Source organism: Bombina bombina, chromosome 5 (genome assembly GCF_027579735.1).
Source record: "Bombina bombina isolate aBomBom1 chromosome 5, aBomBom1.pri, whole genome shotgun sequence".
Classification (NCBI taxonomy): Eukaryota; Metazoa; Chordata; class Amphibia; order Anura; family Bombinatoridae; genus Bombina; species Bombina bombina.
The window spans coordinates 85104723-85123532 of record NC_069503.1 but is presented as its reverse complement, the minus strand read 5'-3'; positions in this window follow the sequence as shown (position 1 = coordinate 85123532).

The following is an 18810-nucleotide window of genomic DNA, read 5'->3' as shown; positions in this document are numbered from 1 at the left end:
ATTAAGAAGAACAAGAAAGCTGCAAAATGTTCGTTTTCAGAATGATTGTCTATAGGTTGTCTGTTACATTAAAGTTGATTAAAAAAAAAAAAAAAAAAGCTTTGAGTGTAGGTCACATGTTTCCTGTCTTGAGTCAGTGGAGGTCACATGTTTCGTTTCCTGTCTAGAGTGGAGCTCCAGTCTGCAGCTAGACTACTTTGATGCTGCAAATTAATAGAATTAGTAACTGAGCACATTGTCACTGTCATATTCTCTACTCGTACATTACAGCTACACTATATACATAAAGCTACACTATATATATTAGCACTTTCACTAGCACTGAGCAGAGCTGTACTTTGTATTAACCCTTCACTAGCACAGAAATCTGCACAGTGTATATTAATTCCTTTCACTAGCACAGAGAGCAGCACAGTGGGTATTAACCCTTCACTAACACAGAGAGCAGCAAAGTCTGTATTAACCCTTCACTAGCACAGAGAGCAGCACAGTGGGTATTAACCCTTCACTAGCACAGAGAGCAGCACAGTGTGTATTAACCCTTCACTAGCACAGAGAGCAGCACAGTGTGTATTAACCCCTTTACTAGCACAGAGAGTAACACAGTGTGTATTAACCCTTCACCAGGGCCGCCATCAGGGGGTGACAGGGGTGACTCTTGTCAGGCGCCCAATGGGCCGGGGGGAGGGGGCATGAGGCAAGAACAATTAAAAAAAATAATAATTTTGTCAGCCACCAGTGGGTACTACAGCAGAGTGCTAATTGAGCATGGGAAATGTTATTACATGGAGTAAAGTATTAGCATTTGAGAGGTTTTTTGAGTGTGCACTAAACCACTATGCACAGTGTGAGACAGACTTGGCACTTTGTTTGTACAGTGTGTGCCTGAGTCAGATGGCAGATCACTTTCATTTGCAGAAGAGGTAGGACTAACTTAGCAAATGTTTTTTATTTCTTTGTGCAATTTCGGATTGTAACTTCAGTGTGGTAGTAGTTGTATGGTTGGGCCAGGGGTCCATACAGCACATTTTTTTTAGCAGCAGTGTATTTATGATTATTTGACAATGATGTAGAAATTATATATTTAAAGCCATGCAGAAATGTTTCCTCCTCAATACACAAATGGTAGGTGCCCTTTTGGCAGATATGCATTTTTTTATTAATATATAACATTCTGGTTTACTGCCCCTTTATGCAAGGACTTTCCAGATGCAAGGAGGCATTTTATCTAAGATTTTTACATCTGCATAAAATGTTATACTCTCAGACTAAGATTGTTCAGTGTTTGAAATGAGACAGGTTAACTTAAAACTGTTCAGTTTACACTACAGCTGACTTATTTTTGAAATACATACAAACAAACCTAAATCCTGAATTTAACCAGATCTAATGGTATGAGAACCACAGTTTATGCTTCCACCAAGACCATATAGAGTACAACATTTTCAAAATCCATAAGTAAAGCTGATAGATGGGAACATTTGTACACTATATTTGAAGTGGTGCTCTTGGTTGGGGAAAATGGGGGAAAAAAACATATGTCAACCCTTTAAAAGTACATTTCTTCATCTAGCTATCTAACCCAGATCATTAATGTACCATTTTGAATTCACAGAATTATTTTTGTTTGCACATTTACAAATATGATTCTTTAAAAAGTAATCTCTTAATTTCTGCAATTTTTGTTATTATGCATGTCGCACACAGTTGATTTAGGGGATGCCATGTGCAGAAATGTTACCTCCTGTGAGTGTTTCTGTGGGTGTCTGTGTTTACGTCTTTGTGCTTTTGTTTGTGTCTCTGTGAGTGTGTATGTATTTTTTTTCTGTGGGTCTCTCTGTGAGGGTGGGTGTGTATGTCTTTGTGCATTTTCTGTGGATGTATGTGAGGATGTATGCGTATGTCTTTGTGCTTTTTCTATGGGTGTCTCTGTGAGGGTGTGTGTATGTATGTCTGTGTATTTTATCTGGATGCCTCTGTGAGGGTAGGTGTGTATGTCTCTGTGTTTTCTGTGGATGTCTCTGTGAGGGTGTGTTTTCTGTGGGTGTCTGTAAGAGTGTGTGTATGTCTTTGTGTGTTTTCTGTGGATATCTCAGTGAGGGTGTGTGTGTATTTATGTCTTTCTGTGTTGTATGTGTTTGTCTCTGTGTGTGTGTGTGTGTGTGTGTGTGTGTGTGTGTGTGTGTGTGTGTGTGTGTGTGTGTGTGTGTGTGTGTATATGTCTTGATTTGTTTTATGAGGCTGTCTGTGTTTTCTTGGGTGTATGTGCAAGTTTGTGTTTGTGTGTGTGTGTGTCCATTGTCTGTTCCTTTTTAGGATATTTTGACCTTACTACTGATTATTCACATCTTTCTACAGACTTTGAGACTAATGAGACCTTTCCAGAAGTCATCACCAATTCACCATTTAACCTTTAAATTATTGTTTAGGCAGTTCAGGGCCCTTCCTTTCAGCCACTGCATGCTGTTGTCATCATTTAGTTGGCATCTTCCTTGACAAAAAAATAATCAGAACTCCATATTTTGTTTTGTAAATCTCCTTTTTTTAAAAACAAAAAAACAAAAACTGTAGTCTGCCTCATTACTTGTCAGGTCAATGTAAACAAGTGCTGAGTGTCTGTTTGGGTGTCTGCGTCTGAGTGTGTTTCTTTTCGTGTCTGCTAGAGTGTCTATATGTGAATCCTAATGTGCGAGTGTGTGTATGTTCCAGTGTATGAGTGTGTCTGTGTGTTTGTGTGTTACTACCTTTACAACATTTCCAAGTTTGACTACACTTAAGAATAAAGTGCATATAAGTTTTAGTCACTTGGTCAAAAATTGCACATGTCAAAGGGGGGGGGGGGGGCTGATCAATGGTTAAGTCAGGGACCCTGCCCTTCACTAGCACAGAGAGTAGCACAGTGTGTATTAACCCTTCACTAACAAGAGTTAAACAGCACTTACTATCCCATTGCCAGACACAAGCAGGTAAATAACATGCATTAAAATTACAACATTTATAACAATTATAAACTTTTTAAGAAGACCAGAAAGTGACTAAAATGTTTTATCACACAATACACACAGCCTGACTCACTCACCCAGCAACAGCTGCACAGGAAGTAAATGGGAGGAACAAAGGTCAGTTCAATACTGAACTACATCTCCCAGATTACATGCCGAGAAGTCACATGTTAAGCAGCAGCCAATCAGACAAAAGAAAATATGCAAACATTTCAAAGATAAATTGGATGCTTTTTAACATGTTTAAATACTGTACATTCATTAACCCCTTCATGACCAGAGCACTTTTCCATTTGTTGACCGTCTGGGACCAGGGCTATTTTTACATTTTTGCGGTGTTTGTGTTTAGCTGTAATTTTCCTCTTACTCATTTACTGTACCCACACATTATATACCATTTTTCTCGCCATTAAATGGACTTTCTAAAGATACCTACGGAAGCCCAGAGAGGCCATGCATTTTTATTTTATTTTTTTAACTTGTTATCTCAACATAACAAGTTATTCCTCACAGTAACAAGTTGTTTTCTCGAGATAACAAGTTGTTTTCTCGAGACAACAAGTTGTTTTTCTAACTAACAAAATTGTTTTCTAGAGATAACAAGTTGTTTTTTCTAAATAACAAAATAGTTTTTTTGTGATAACAAGAACAGAAAGACACATGGAAGGATATAGAGAAAAACACACAGGGGAACAGAAAGACACATGGAAGGATATAGAGAAAAAAACACAGGGGAACAGAAAGACACATGGAAGGATATAGAGAAAAAAACACAGGGGAACAGAAAGACACATGAAAGGACATAGAGAAAAAACAGGGGAACAGAAAGACACATGGAAGGACATAGAGAAAAACACAGGGGAACAGAAAGACACATGGAAGGAAATAGAGAAAAAACAGGGGAACAGAAAGACACATGTAAGGATATAGAGAAAAAACAGGGGAACAGAAAGACATATGGAAGGACATAGAGAAAAACACACAGGGGAACAGAAAGACACATGGAATGATATAGAGAAAAAACACACAGGGGAACAGAAAGACACATGGAAGGATATAGAGAAAAACAGGGGAACAGAAAGACACATGGAAGGATATAGAGAAAAACAGGGGAACAGAAAGACACATGGAAGGATATAGAGAAAAACAGGGGAACAGAAAGACACATGGAAGGATATAGAGAAAAACACACAGGGGAACAGAAAGACACATGGAAGGACATAGAGAAAAACAGGGGAACAGAAAGACACATGGAAGGACATAGAGAAAAAACACACAGGGGAACAGAAAGACACATGGAAGGATATAGAGAAAAACACACAGGGGAACAGAAAGACACATGGAAGGATATAGAGAAAAAACATACAGGGGGACAGAAAGACACATGGAAGGACATAGAGAAAAACAGGGGAACAGAAAGACACATGGAAGGATATAGAGAAAAACACACAGGGGAACAGAAAGACACATGGAAGGATATAGAGAAAAACACACAGGGGAACAGAAAGACACATGGAAGGATATAGAGAAAAACACAGGGGAACAGAAAGACACATGGAAGGACATAGAGAAAAAACAGGGGAATAGAAAGACATATTGAAGGACATAGAGAAAAAAAACAGGGGAACAGAAAGACACATGGAAGGACATAGAGAAAAAACAGGGGAACAGAAAGACACATGGAAGGACATAGAGAAAAAAACAGGGGAACAGAAAGACACATGGAAAGATATATAAAAAAGGAAGAACATTCGAGAGAGGCAAGAGATGCTGAAACACAGTGGGTTGAAGAGAAAGGACATATAGAAAGAAGGAGTAAAACACACACAGATGTAACTAGACAGAGGGAGACACTCATGAGAAGAGAAAAAAATGCATAGAAAAAAGGAAACTAAGCCAGGAAAACACATTAGTAAAAGAGAGAGAGAGGAGCCCTGTGTTTACAGGGCAGCCAGACAGCAACTTCAGTGAAGTGTGAGGATTAGGAGAAATCAAGGCAAGGAAAAATATCCCTCATGATCTAACTAGTAGCAGGTCCTGAATGAGAATAAAAGTGCTTACTCTGGCTGCTGGTGAGCACACTACACTGCTAGGAAGATTAGACTGGAGTGTCAGTATATTTATGAAAATCTTAGCAGTGCTATCCAAATAATATATATAAGTTTATGGCAGGGTTATAAACACAATACAAAGAAATAGAAACCCTTATCAACCATGCACCTACTAGACCATACAATTAATATAAATATCTGAATTATTTTATTTAGTTAATATCCATAAACATATTGAACTATATTTGCAATAAAAGGAAACTAAATAAAAGTTTATATGCGTTAGAACCAACTCTTAAGATATGCTATTCTTCTTACAAAACCCAGAACAATATACCTTCACAATTCAGCCTTATTTATTTAACACAATGGGACTAAAAACCTTTAACATCCAAGCAATACAATTCTAAACAGTGTTTATAAAACAATAGGATAAAATATATATTCTGCTATTTAACTGCAATTTATCCTAATACAAAATTAACCGACAATATCAGAACTTGTATAGATGAGTTACTTAGCCAATTCAGACACAGATTTGAACAATACCTAGGCTTATAACTACCAATTTAAAATACAATATACTTCACCAATTTTGAACCAATTCGTAGCGGTCTTTAGGTCATCTCATTTGAAAGAAGGTTTTTGCACAAATCAAGGATAAGTTTTAAGCTCCTTGCTGAAGTGAACTTTTTTTTTTTTCAGGTATATCGCAGCCAAAATCAGATCACTAATTTTCAACAAGTTACAGACAACTCTCTCTTGTGCATTCAACACTCCCATTATATAATCATTGATGACATCATGTGGGTGGCACTATGGGAGCTGACCTTCCCATTGGTTATCTGGGAAGTCTAAATCGGATTGGCCCTTGGAAATTTCATTTTTAACAGCCAGAAAGAACCTTCTGGCTGTAGTTCTCGCAACATAAAACCAGGTGGCAGCATACAGTACAACATAGCAATACAATACAGCATTTCTGACATTTTTAAGCAAGTTAATTTTTTTTTTTCATAAAATGGTTATTTAATCAGATTACACTCTCTGCATTAATCATATATAACCCCAATTACAGATGGTTAATATTAGGTTATTTTTTTTTTTTTATTATTCTGATACCAAATATGTTATATTATTAACATTTTATTATATCAAGGCAATTTAATACTGCTAATTAGTAGCTTAAAATGCATTACAATTTTATCGGTATCCTGGCATTTATATGTGAATAATAGCTTATTTTTAATTCAGTATTGTACTGTATTCCAAGTGAATCCTGTCTATGTAGATCTGAAATAAGAAAATAAATGTTAATAATCACTTCTCTTCAGGTCCATAAACATCTATTCATGTTTTTAAACACACAGAGGCTAAGTAAGATCTTTTGTGTTTTCAAAACATATATATCATTTCTATGTATATCTGAATTTATTTCCTATATAAATATCCCCTGCAGCAATCATCCACCTAATACAATGTGCTTAATTTTAATATATATATATATCATGAATCATTCCAAACATACATGGAAAACTGGCATTGTTCCCCTTGCAAAATGTATTTAATTTTATTTGTGTCACCTTCCCCCATGAGGGGGTTTTGCAGTACTTCTTCAAATAGAGATTCAGTGAGATAGAACTGTTGTATCACACGTGTCAAATTCCAAAGGGGTCCTTGAACACATTCTTTTCTCACCTCACCAAATGTTCTGAAGTTATAAAAATCTGCATATATAGTCAAATGAATAGGGTCACTGAGCTATTTCCTTTAGAAAAGAAATGTTTGTGTGTTTTACACTACAGGGGTCATGCTTCAAAAAGGCTCTACTGATCGTCAATCCTGATAGACGTGTATTAGAAGCTGTGTTCAACAAACTCATGTTCAATTAATCCTGAGGTCTCATCTAACATATACAGTGTATAAAATATACATATATATATATATATATATATATGTACACATATGTAATATTCATCATAATATTCATATACTCTGACATAAATCCCCCTTCCAACTTCAAATAGATGTAGGACACATGTATTTGAATTGGCTTAAAGTCAGTGGTATTTGATGAGGATCAACCGTATACCTCATAGACAGTCTCTTATGAAGAAAGTTTGTTATTTTGAGCTTTCATGTTTATCAGTTAGGCATCTTTAAATTACAGTATGTCTTTAGTGCATTTGGGGATATGACACTTCATTCTCCCTCTATGACTTGTAGTTGGGATCTGGGATGACATGCCCGCAATTGATTGATATGTACCCATTTATCTATGAAACCTTCATTTTTGGGGATCCGTATTTTATAGGCCACTGGAGATATTTTGTCAGTAATGACAAAAGGACCTTTCCATGAGGGAAGAAATTTCTTCTCCCTAACCTGACCTCTTCCAAAGTTATAAAGATAAACTTTATCATTTATTTCATATTCCTTTTTGGATGTTTTGAGATCATAATAGGTTTTAGTGGCAGTTGCGGCTCTTTCTAAATTCCTTTGAGCAAATGCAAAGGCATATTGCAGGTGCTTTCTTAAGTTCTCCACATATTGATGTGTATTGGCAGCGTTTATCAAGTTTTGGTCTGATGTACGGTACAGTAGATGCTGAGGTAGAACCATTCTTCTACCAGTCATCAGTTCAAAAGGTGACATCTTGGTAGCACTACTTGGAGTTGCTCTTAATGCCATTAAGACTAGAGGTAGTTTTACATCCCAGTCTTTACCTGTTTCACTCACAAACTTTTTGAGGATTTTAACAATGGACTGGTTGTAACGCTCTACACCACCACTTGAGGCAGCTCTATAAGCAATATGGAGCTTTCTTTTAACCCCTAGTATTTTCCACATTTTTGTCATCACTTCGCTAGTGAAGTGGGTCCCCCGATCTGATTCGATTCTTTGGGGCAAACCAAATCTGGAAAATACATGGTTGATGAGCAATGCTGCACATGTTTCAGCACTATTGTTAGGTGCACTAATGCACTCTACCCATTTAGTGAACAGGCATGTTACGGTTAACATGTATTTGTTACCTCTTGATGATCTTGTTACCGGGCCAATAAAATCAATTTGTATATCTGACCATGGCATTACCATCCCCCTTTTCTGCAATGGCGCTCTATGCGTTGGTGCAGTGGGTTGGAACTGTGGACAGATTAAACACCCTTGACAGTAGGTTTGAACATCTTTCAACATGTGTGGCCAAAAAGCATAATCACGTAATATTTCATACGTGAGTTTGGCACCACGATGACCAGATGTGGGAGCATCATGGGCATGTTGAAGCATTAGACCTCTGAACTTGGTGGGTACTACCCACTGCTGGATGCCAGTTTTGGAGGTTCTAATTACCAAACCATCCTGTAACTTGAATTGTGATCTAGATTTCATTAAGATTCTAAGATCTTCTTTGCCAATGCAATCATCTTTTGAGATGGGGTTGCTTTCAGGATCTTCTATGTGTTTATAGAAGATGCCTATAATGGGGTCTTCTTTTTGACTAGTGATCAGGTCCTCACTAGGAGAATCCTGACTCCATTGTACCAAATTAGGCTCACTCTGTTGTTTTGCCTGGTTTCTGGTAATGGCTTCTACCTGAATTGCACCCATTAAATGGTCAATATTAAGGAGTTCTCCAGTTATGGCTCCTTGTTTGGCTAATGAATCCGCAAGGTCATTGCCTTCCTTATCAGGACCTAAAACTCTGGAATGACCCTTGGTCTTTTTCCAGTGTATGGTTAAATCATTGGATACTACCAGATTATCAATCTCGCAGAACAATTTGCCATGCTTGACTGGTTTGTTATTGCTTTTCTGCATGCCATTTCTTTTCCAAGTTGGCAGGTATTCAACAAAACTGTCACGCACATAATTTGAGTCAGTTATGATCACAAATTTATGAATACCATGTTCAATAGCCATTTCAATGGTTTTGAAAACAGCAGTTAGTTCAGCAACTTGACTGGATCTTGGTCCAATGTTGAAACCTATAGATAAATTTGGGAATCCATTTGCCCCAGTTATACCAATGCCAGCAACTAATCTGCGCTCATTATCAATAGTGGCATGGTAAGAACAACCATCAACATACACCCAAGGTAGTGTTTGGCAATGGTCCTCATTGTACATTTTATATGGGGAAAGCAATTGTTCCTCCAGAAAATCATCTTCTGATAATTCTTCCCCAGGATCTCTATCAGTACAGTCGTGGAGCTCAGCAAGTCCTTGTGCGACTGGATTCTTTTTATTCTGCTTGTAGCGAATTTCTAATGGCCAGCCTTGCAAGGAAAGAGTCCACGCTGTTATGCGGCTATTAGACAAATTCCCATCTCTTATTCTCTCACTTTGCAAATATAGCAAAGGCTGGTGGGCCGTTTCTACAATAATTTTCTCGCCCTGTATATAGCTGCGGAAATTTTGTAGAGCCCATACAGTAGATAAGAGGGCTTTTTCACAATCGTTAAACTTTATTTCTACTGGGGATAGATTTTTGCTCGCATAAGCAATGGCTTTGTTCAAATTATCATGCTTTTGGTATAACACAGCACTCATGCTTACATCTGTGTACCCTGTTTCTAAGTAGAAAGGTTTACCACCTTCAGGGTACGCTAAGCAAGGTGCTTGAGTGAGTTTTCTCTTCAGCTCTCTGATGGCTGTCTCTTGAGACTCACTCCAGTGCCATTTCACATCCTTCTTTAGAAGAAGTAGTAGTGGTTTAGCTAATTCCGCATAATTATCAATGAATTTGCGAGAATAATTCGTCATACCCAGGAATGATCTCAATTCCTTTAAGTTAGTTGGGTTTTTAGAATTCACTATAGCTTCCACCTTTTTCTTCTGGGGATTTAATCCGTCAGAGGTAACTTCATGCCCCAAGAAGTTTACACGAGTGCGGCACCATTGAGCTTTTTGCAGGGATAATTTGACACCTGCCCTTTTAAGTTGGCTGAGGACGTGTTTAAGTTCTGTGATGTGTTTTTCAAAGTCTGTGCTTTTGATTAAAACATCATCAACATAAGATAAGGTCCCCCTTTCCAGTGCGTCAGGCATAGCCTTATGCATGAATACAGCAAATTCATGTCCAGAATTTATGTATCCAAATGGAAGTCTCTGGAATGCATACTGAACCTTTTGGAAGGAGAATGCTAGCTTATATTGGTCCTCTTCATGTACCTTTATGGTCCAATATCCCTGTGCACAATCAATGGCAGTGAATATTTTGGATCCTTGCATTTGTGCTAGGCACTGGTCAATGTATGGTACAGGCCAGCCAGACATGTATACTCGTTTGTTTAGCTGTCTTAAATCAGCACACAAACGCCATTGTCCATTGGGCTTAAGGACACCTAGAATAGGATTATTATAAGAGCTGTGCACCTGTCTGATAATACCTCTTTCTTCCAAATTCCTTATGATCTCTGCAAGAGAATCATATGAGGCTAAGGGAAGTCTGTATTGTTTGACAAATACAGGTGGCGCATTAGGATCTGTTTGTATCCTTGCAATGTGCAAGTCTGTAGTACCACAGTCATAAGAATCCTTAGCGAAAATTTCCTTGTACTCCATCAGGAGTTCTCGCAGCTGTTGGCGTTCATCATTGCTGGAACAGCCATTAGCTAAGGATATTTGCTCTTCGACTATTTGCTGAAATCCTGGAAAGATTTCAGGCTGTCCTATTTCATAGGCTTCTTCCAACCTAGAGGTGAGAGCCCCTTGATTATAATTTACATTGCTCCCATGACTCTGGGTATTGGGGTAATCTTGCTGTTTGATTGGCTGATCAAACACTAGAGAGGCTTCTTCAATTTTACAGATGCCTTCCTCTGAGCTGAAGGGATAAATAGACTGAATATTAAATAGACCCTCTGGCATAGATGCAAAGGATTGTTCTGTTAATTGTTCTTCAGTTAAGTATCCTTCAGGTATTAGCCCAATTACATTATTCTGGAATCCAAAAGTGTAATAACTTGATTCCAGTGCATATCCTATGGTAGTTCCCTTGGATAATGTTATATCCTGTGGGGTCATGTTATGCACAATAATATGTATTGGAACAGTTCCAATATTCACCATAGGAGTGTAAGTCACTGTGACACCCAGATTTTGTATTCTATGGGAGAGGCAAATCAGTGTTTCAGAAGTTTTTAATTTCTGCCCTCTCTTTACCTGTAAGGGTAAAAGAAATTTATCAGCCCCAGCAGGAATTATAACATCGCTAGATACCTGCATATTCACAGCATATGGCAATTGCTGGTTTGATTTCAGGGCTGCATTTTCATCCTGAAATACTTCAGGGTCCCCCTTTAACCTGCTCCAGAGGCAAGAATTAATCAAATCTATTTGTATGGCATATCTATGTAAGATATCATTGCCAATGTATATTTGATTATTGGGAGTATTTAAAACTAAAAACAGGTGCTTCACTGATTTATTACCAATAGAGATAGATAATAAGCACTTAGCTGTGATGTTATAGCTTTCAGACCTGTCATCCAGGCCGTTGACGCAGTGGTCTTGGGGAGAAAGATATTTAATCACTTTAGGTTCAGCTATCTGCGCTAATAAACCTTCGCTTATATAGCTAGCTTCCTGTTTTAAGTTTATTTTAGCATACTTGGTTTTACCAAGGTCATGTACTTGTATAGGGATAAATAGATCCTCTTTAACTCTCTCAATCCCTGTGAGGTATTGAGCATGGTCTCCCCCTTTAGGGATTTTAGGATCCCCCTTGTGGAGTGATATGGTTAATATATCGCCATCTAGGGAGATATTTGCTATCTTTCCGGGCGAAATTTTAAAAGTATTACCATCAGAGCCACTAAAAGGAGTCTGGTCATCTATTTGTAGAATAGTGATTTCAGGTACAGAGTTATTCCTGAAATGAATCTCCACAGCATCTGGTTTCTCTTCCACCACGTGACAGCTATGTCGGGTGCGAGATATACCAGATTTTTCATAATTGATAGGCCGTTTAACTTGTGACCAAATTACATTATTTATGCAATCAATTATGGTGCTTAATCGTTTCAGGAGATCACTACCAATAATTAAACGATCAGTTGGCAGATCCACTATAATGACAGGGTGTCTTATGACCCTGTTCCCCAATTTAAATTTTAACCAGGCAGTACCGTAGACTTTTAGGGAGTCACCCCCAACACCTATTAGAGAACCGTCAAATTCTCTTATTTTGGGTTTGTGGGGTGTTAGCTCATTTAGCTGTGTGTAGTACCTGTGGGATAAGATAGTTGCCTGTGACCCAGTGTCAATTAATCCCCTGATAGGGTTGGAGACTGAATCTTGCAGCTCAACTAGTACATAATATCTTCCTGTAGTTTCTATCATTTCACACATAAAATTTGCATTCTTGTACATCTGTGGGCTTCGCCACGTTTTACCTGGATCCGCTGTGTCATTCGATGCAGAGGAAATTTCATACCTACCTGTTTCCCCTATGACAAGGTCAGCTGGGTTCTTGTGTACTGCATCTGTGGAAATAATGTTAAGAGAACACTGCAGAGGAAAAGTTTGGTTAATTTTTCCCGGCTGATGTCGCTCATTGTCACAGCTAATTTGTCCGTTTCCGGTCTGTGGGGAGATAACATGATTAGTATCATTGATATTTATTACTACATTTTGTATATCTCTCCCCTCCCCTTCAGGTGATACTGCAGTATTTATGACTGTGCCTGTGGTCCACTGCTGACCACTGGCTGTACCCCTAAAAAAGTATTGTTCGGTTGCTGAGCCGTAGATTTTTGACTCATATTAGCGATTTGTTCGCTCAACCGATTTAATTGGGTAAACAGCATATCTACCTGATTGTACAAGTTACCTCTACCCCTGGGCCTATCTCTTGGTGCCCCATTGTACTGATTCCTGGACCATTGGGTTCCCTCAGAATCAGGGCCACTATTTCTATTCTGGCGTGGTTGCCCCTGGGGTTCAGCTTGTTCAGCATTAGTACTTTGGGGAGCATTATATACCTGGGGTGTCTGGTTACCCTGAGAATATCTTCGCCGTCTATTGTATCTACCCTTGCGCGGATACCAATTATTTGGTGAGTATTCTCTTTGTGAGTAATTATTCACCTGATTATGTCCCCCACTTTGGTTATAGTCTCCCTGCGCCTCAACCTGTGTAGGGGGAGGGGCAGAATTAAACCTCTGTGGAGATGGCCTGTTTTGACTGGCCACCTCTGCATAAGTCCTCTTGTTGGACTCCAAATTGAGGGGGCTAGGTGACACCCTAGTTTCTGCCACAATTTTGGGTTTTGACTCCTTTTTAACCCCCTGCTCACTGGACTGCTGAATAGAGTATAACTTCGTACTCTCTTTGATCAGCCATTCCAATGAGCAGTCCTCATCAAAATCTCTAGCTAAGTTGATTTTGATGGGTGTAGGCAATGCTTCAAAAAATAAATTTACAAATTCTGAGCCATCAAATCTGGGATTATCTTCAGCCATACTGTACGCATTTTTCAATACAGAAAGGAATTCGACTGGACTCTGATTCGCACGACACTTTAAACCATATACCGCTATTTTCGCGGCAGTTTTAGTGCGATATTGCCCGAATTCTTTTCTGCATTGTTGTTTTACCCCCATTCCAGGAATGAATATTCATATCCTTTAGCGAAGCAAAGAATTTGTGATGCTTACTGTCAAATACCCAAGGCAGAAATTCAATTTTCAATTTCTCACTTGTAACATTCATTATAGCTAACGCATTTTCAAAAGCCTGTAAATGATCAATTACAGATGTTGTTCCCTTATTGGAGAATATAGGTACTGCGCGTTGTACAAAGGTGATTATTTTATGTGAATCATAGACTTTATCAGACTTATTTTGGGATTCTCTGTTAGAGTTTCCCTCCCCTGCATCAGCTGCGCTACAGCTGTCCTCTGGATTTACATCCTGAGGGGATTGTCTATTTGGGAAATCTACTTCTGACCCGTTAGGGGTCATTTGTCTATGTTGTTCTATATATTTTCGTACCTCGTCCCTGACGCGTTCGCTAAAGGAGTTAGCATTATCTGTATTATTCTCATTGCTAATATAGGGGTTTTCATTATGGCGATATGACCTTTTTAAATCGCTTAATTCTCTCTGGCTTTGCGCAAGCTGTTTATTTAAATCTTGTATCTGCGCGATTAAGTCCATATTGTGCTTATCTAAGGTGGCTAGGTTTTGGGCAAATTCATCCATTTTATTTTTGGCTATTTTTAAACCCTCTTCGCGTCTGCGCGAGGAACGAATACTATTTTCTAGCTCCTGTATTTGCAATCGTTTGTCTGTGACACAAAACGACATTTCGTCAATTATGCATATTAAAAGGGGCCAGGATTTTAGTATTAGTTCGTCTCGCTTTTTGGGAGCTTCGCATTGATTAATCATTAATAATTCCTGGAAGAATTCATTCTCTTCATTCCACATATTATTATTAACGGTAATATTTTTAGCCCTAGTTTCAAGCATATCCATAAAATCATTTAATTCACCCGCAATATTAAACTTCCCTTTAAGGTAACTTAAGATATCTTTCTTAAGGACCTGACCTTTAGTAATAGGTATGGTTATGGGACCAATTTCATTGCTATGTATAGAATTAAATGAGTCACTTCTGGCTACAGACATTATTATATTGGTTTAGTACTTAGTTAAACTAAAATGCTAATACAATTTTTGCCAATAAAAAGAGAGAAGGAAAATTTTTATATTTCAAAAAAAAATATTATTAATTTTGAAATATGAAAAATTAATATTCCAAAATATGAGAAATTTATATTTTTGATTAACTTTGAAAATATGAAAAATCAATATTTTTGATTAATTTTGAAATATGAAAAATTAATATTTTTATTAATTTTTCAAAATTAATCTTTAATAATATTTCAAGATATTAATGTCAATCTCGAAATATGAAAATTAATATTTCAACTTTTCAAAAAAAAATTATATCTTCAAAATATTAATATCGAAATATGAATTTTTTTTTTTTTTTTTTTTTTTCTCTTTTATAATAATTTCTATTTACTTACAAATATATTATATCAATTATGATGGAATATTAATAAATCTCAGAAAAAGTGCCTCCAATTATTATGTCAGTATATTTATGAAAATCTTAGCAGTGCTATCCAAATAATATATATAAGTTTATGGCAGGGTTATAAACACAATACAAAGAAATAGAAACCCTTATCAACCATGCACCTACTAGACCATACAATTAATATAAATATCTGAATTCTTTTATTTAGTTAATATCCATAAACATATTGAACTATATTTGCAATAAAAGGAAACTAAATAAAAGTTTATATGCGTTAGAACCAACTCTTAAGATATGCTATTCTTCTTACAAAACCCAGAACAATATACCTTCACAATTCAGCCTTATTTATTTAACACAATGGGACTAAAAACCTTTAACATCCAAGCAATACAATTCTAAACAGTGTTTATAAAACAATAGGATAAAATATATATTCTGCTATTTAACTGCAATTTATCCTAATACAAAATTAACCGACAATATCAGAACTTGTATAGATGAGTTACTTAGCCAATTCAGACACAGATTTGAACAATACCTAGGCTTATAACTACCAATTTAAAATACAATATACTTCACCAATTTTGAACCAATTCGTAGCGGTCTTTAGGTCATCTCATTTGAAAGAAGGTTTTTGCACAAATCAAGGATAAGTTTTAAGCTCCTTGCTGAAGTGAACTTTTTTTTTTTTCAGGTATATCGCAGCCAAAATCAGATCACTAATTTTCAACAAGTTACAGACAACTCTCTCTTGTGCATTCAACACTCCCATTATATAATCATTGATGACATCATGTGGGTGGCACTATGGGAGCTGACCTTCCCATTGGTTATCTGGGAAGTCTAAATCGGATTGGCCCTTGGAAATTTCATTTTTAACAGCCAGAAAGAACCTTCTGGCTGTAGTTCTCGCAACATAAAACCAGGTGGCAGCATACAGTACAACATAGCAATACAATACAGCATTTCTGACATTTTTAAGCAAGTTAATTTTTTTTTTTCATAAAATGGTTATTTAATCAGATTACACTCTCTGCATTAATCATATATAACCCCAATTACAGATGGTTAATATTAGGTTATTTTTTTTTTTTTATTATTCTGATACCAAATATGTTATATTATTAACATTTTATTATATCAAGGCAATTTAATACTGCTAATTAGTAGCTTAAAATGCATTACAATTTTATCGGTATCCTGGCATTTATATGTGAATAATAGCTTATTTTTAATTCAGTATTGTACTGTATTCCAAGTGAATCCTGTCTATGTAGATCTGAAATAAGAAAATAAATGTTAATAATCACTTCTCTTCAGGTCCATAAACATCTATTCATGTTTTTAAACACACAGAGGCTAAGTAAGATCTTTTGTGTTTTCAAAACATATATATCATTTCTATGTATATCTGAATTTATTTCCTATATAAATATCCCCTGCAGCAATCATCCACCTAATACAATGTGCTTAATTTTAATATATATATATCATGAATCATTCCAAACATACATGGAAAACTGGCATTGTTCCCCTTGCAAAATGTATTTAATTTTATTTGTGTCACCTTCCCCCATGAGGGGGTTTTGCAGTACTTCTTCAAATAGAGATTCAGTGAGATAGAACTGTTGTATCACACGTGTCAAATTCCAAAGGGGTCCTTGAACACATTCTTTTCTCACCTCACCAAATGTTCTGAAGTTATAAAAATCTGCATATATAGTCAAATGAATAGGGTCACTGAGCTATTTCCTTTAGAAAAGAAATGTTTGTGTGTTTTACACTACAGGGGTCATGCTTCAAAAAGGCTCTACTGATCGTCAATCCTGATAGACGTGTATTAGAAGCTGTGTTCAACAAACTCATGTTCAATTAATCCTGAGGTCTCATCTAACATATACAGTGTATAAAATATACATATATATATATATATGTACACATATGTAATATTCATCATAATATTCATATACTCTGACAGGAGTAAAGCCATCAGACACTTCTAAATCAGTGGTAATGCTATCAGACACTGCAAAATACATAGTACTATTTGTAACATAATGTAATAAATAAAATAATGATTACACAGTTGTCACACATACATCACCCTCTATAATGTGCAATATGGTAAGATTTAACTGTGGAAATTTAAAGATACAGAGCCCCAAATATCAACCCATTGCTTACAAAGTGACGTTTTTGAAATACTTCTAAATGGGTTCAAAACAAAATCTCCCATTGGACCAATAATTTGTCAATGCAGGTGAGTCGTATACACCCCCCTCTATGATATCCAATGATATGGTAAGATTTCACTGTGGAAATTTAAAGATACAGAGCCCCAAATATCAACCCATTGCTTACAAAGTGACGTTTTTGAAATACTTCTAAATGGGTTCAAAACAAAATCTCCCATTGGACCAATAATTTGTCAATGCAGGGGAGTCGTATACACCCCCTCTATGATATCCAATGATATGGTAAGATTTTACTGTGGAAATTTAAAGATACAGAGCCCCAAATATCAACCCATTGCTTACAAAGTTACGTTTTTGAAATACTTCTATGTGGGTTAAAACCAAAATCTCCCATTGGACCAATAATTTGTCAATGCAGGTGAGCTATACATACACCCCCCTCTATGATATTCAATGATATGGTGAGATTTTACTGTGGAAATTTAAAGATACAGACCCCCAAATATCAACCCATTGCTTTTAAAGTGACATTTTTGAAATAATTCTATATGGGTTAAAAACAAAATCTCCCATTGGACCAATAATTTGTCAATGCAGGTGAGTCATACCCACCCCCCTCTATGATATCCAACAATATGGTAAGATTTTACTGTGGAAATTTAAAGATACAGACCCCCCAAAAATCAACCCACTGCTTACAAAGTGACGTTTTTTTAAATACTTCTATATGGGTTAAAACCAAAATCTCCCATTGGACCAATAATTTGTCAATGCAGGTGAGTCATACCCACCCCCTCTATGATATACAACAATATGGTAAGATTTTACTGTGGAAATTTAAAGATACAGACCCCCAAATATCAACCCACTGCTTACAAAGTGACATTTTTGAAATACTTCTATGTGGGTTAAAACCAAAATCTCCCATTGGACCAATAATTTGTCAATGCAGATGAGTTATACATACACCCCCCTCTATGATATTCAATGATATGGTGAGATTTTACTGTGGAAATTTAAAGATACAGACCCCCAAATATCAACCCATTGCTTATAAAGTGACATTTTTGAAATACTTCTATATGGGTTAAAAACAAAATCTCCCATTGGACCAATAATTTGTCAATGCAGGTGAGTCATACCCACCCCCCTCTATGATATCCAACGATATGGTAAGATTTTACTGTGGAAATTTAAAGATACAGACCCCCAAAAATCAACCCACTTCTTACAAAGTGACGTTTTTTAAATACTTCTATATGGGTTAAAACCAAAATCTCCCATTGGACCAATAATTTGTCAATGCAGGTGAGTTATACATCCCCCCCCCTGTGATATCCAACAATATGGTAAGATTTTATTGTGGAAATTTAAAGAAACAGAGCCCCAAATATCAACCCATTGATTATAAAGTGACATTTTTGAAATACTTCTATATGGGTTAAAAACATGTAGGTGTGTATAATTTTGTAGGGTTATGTAAATAAAAATGAAAGAATCAGGAA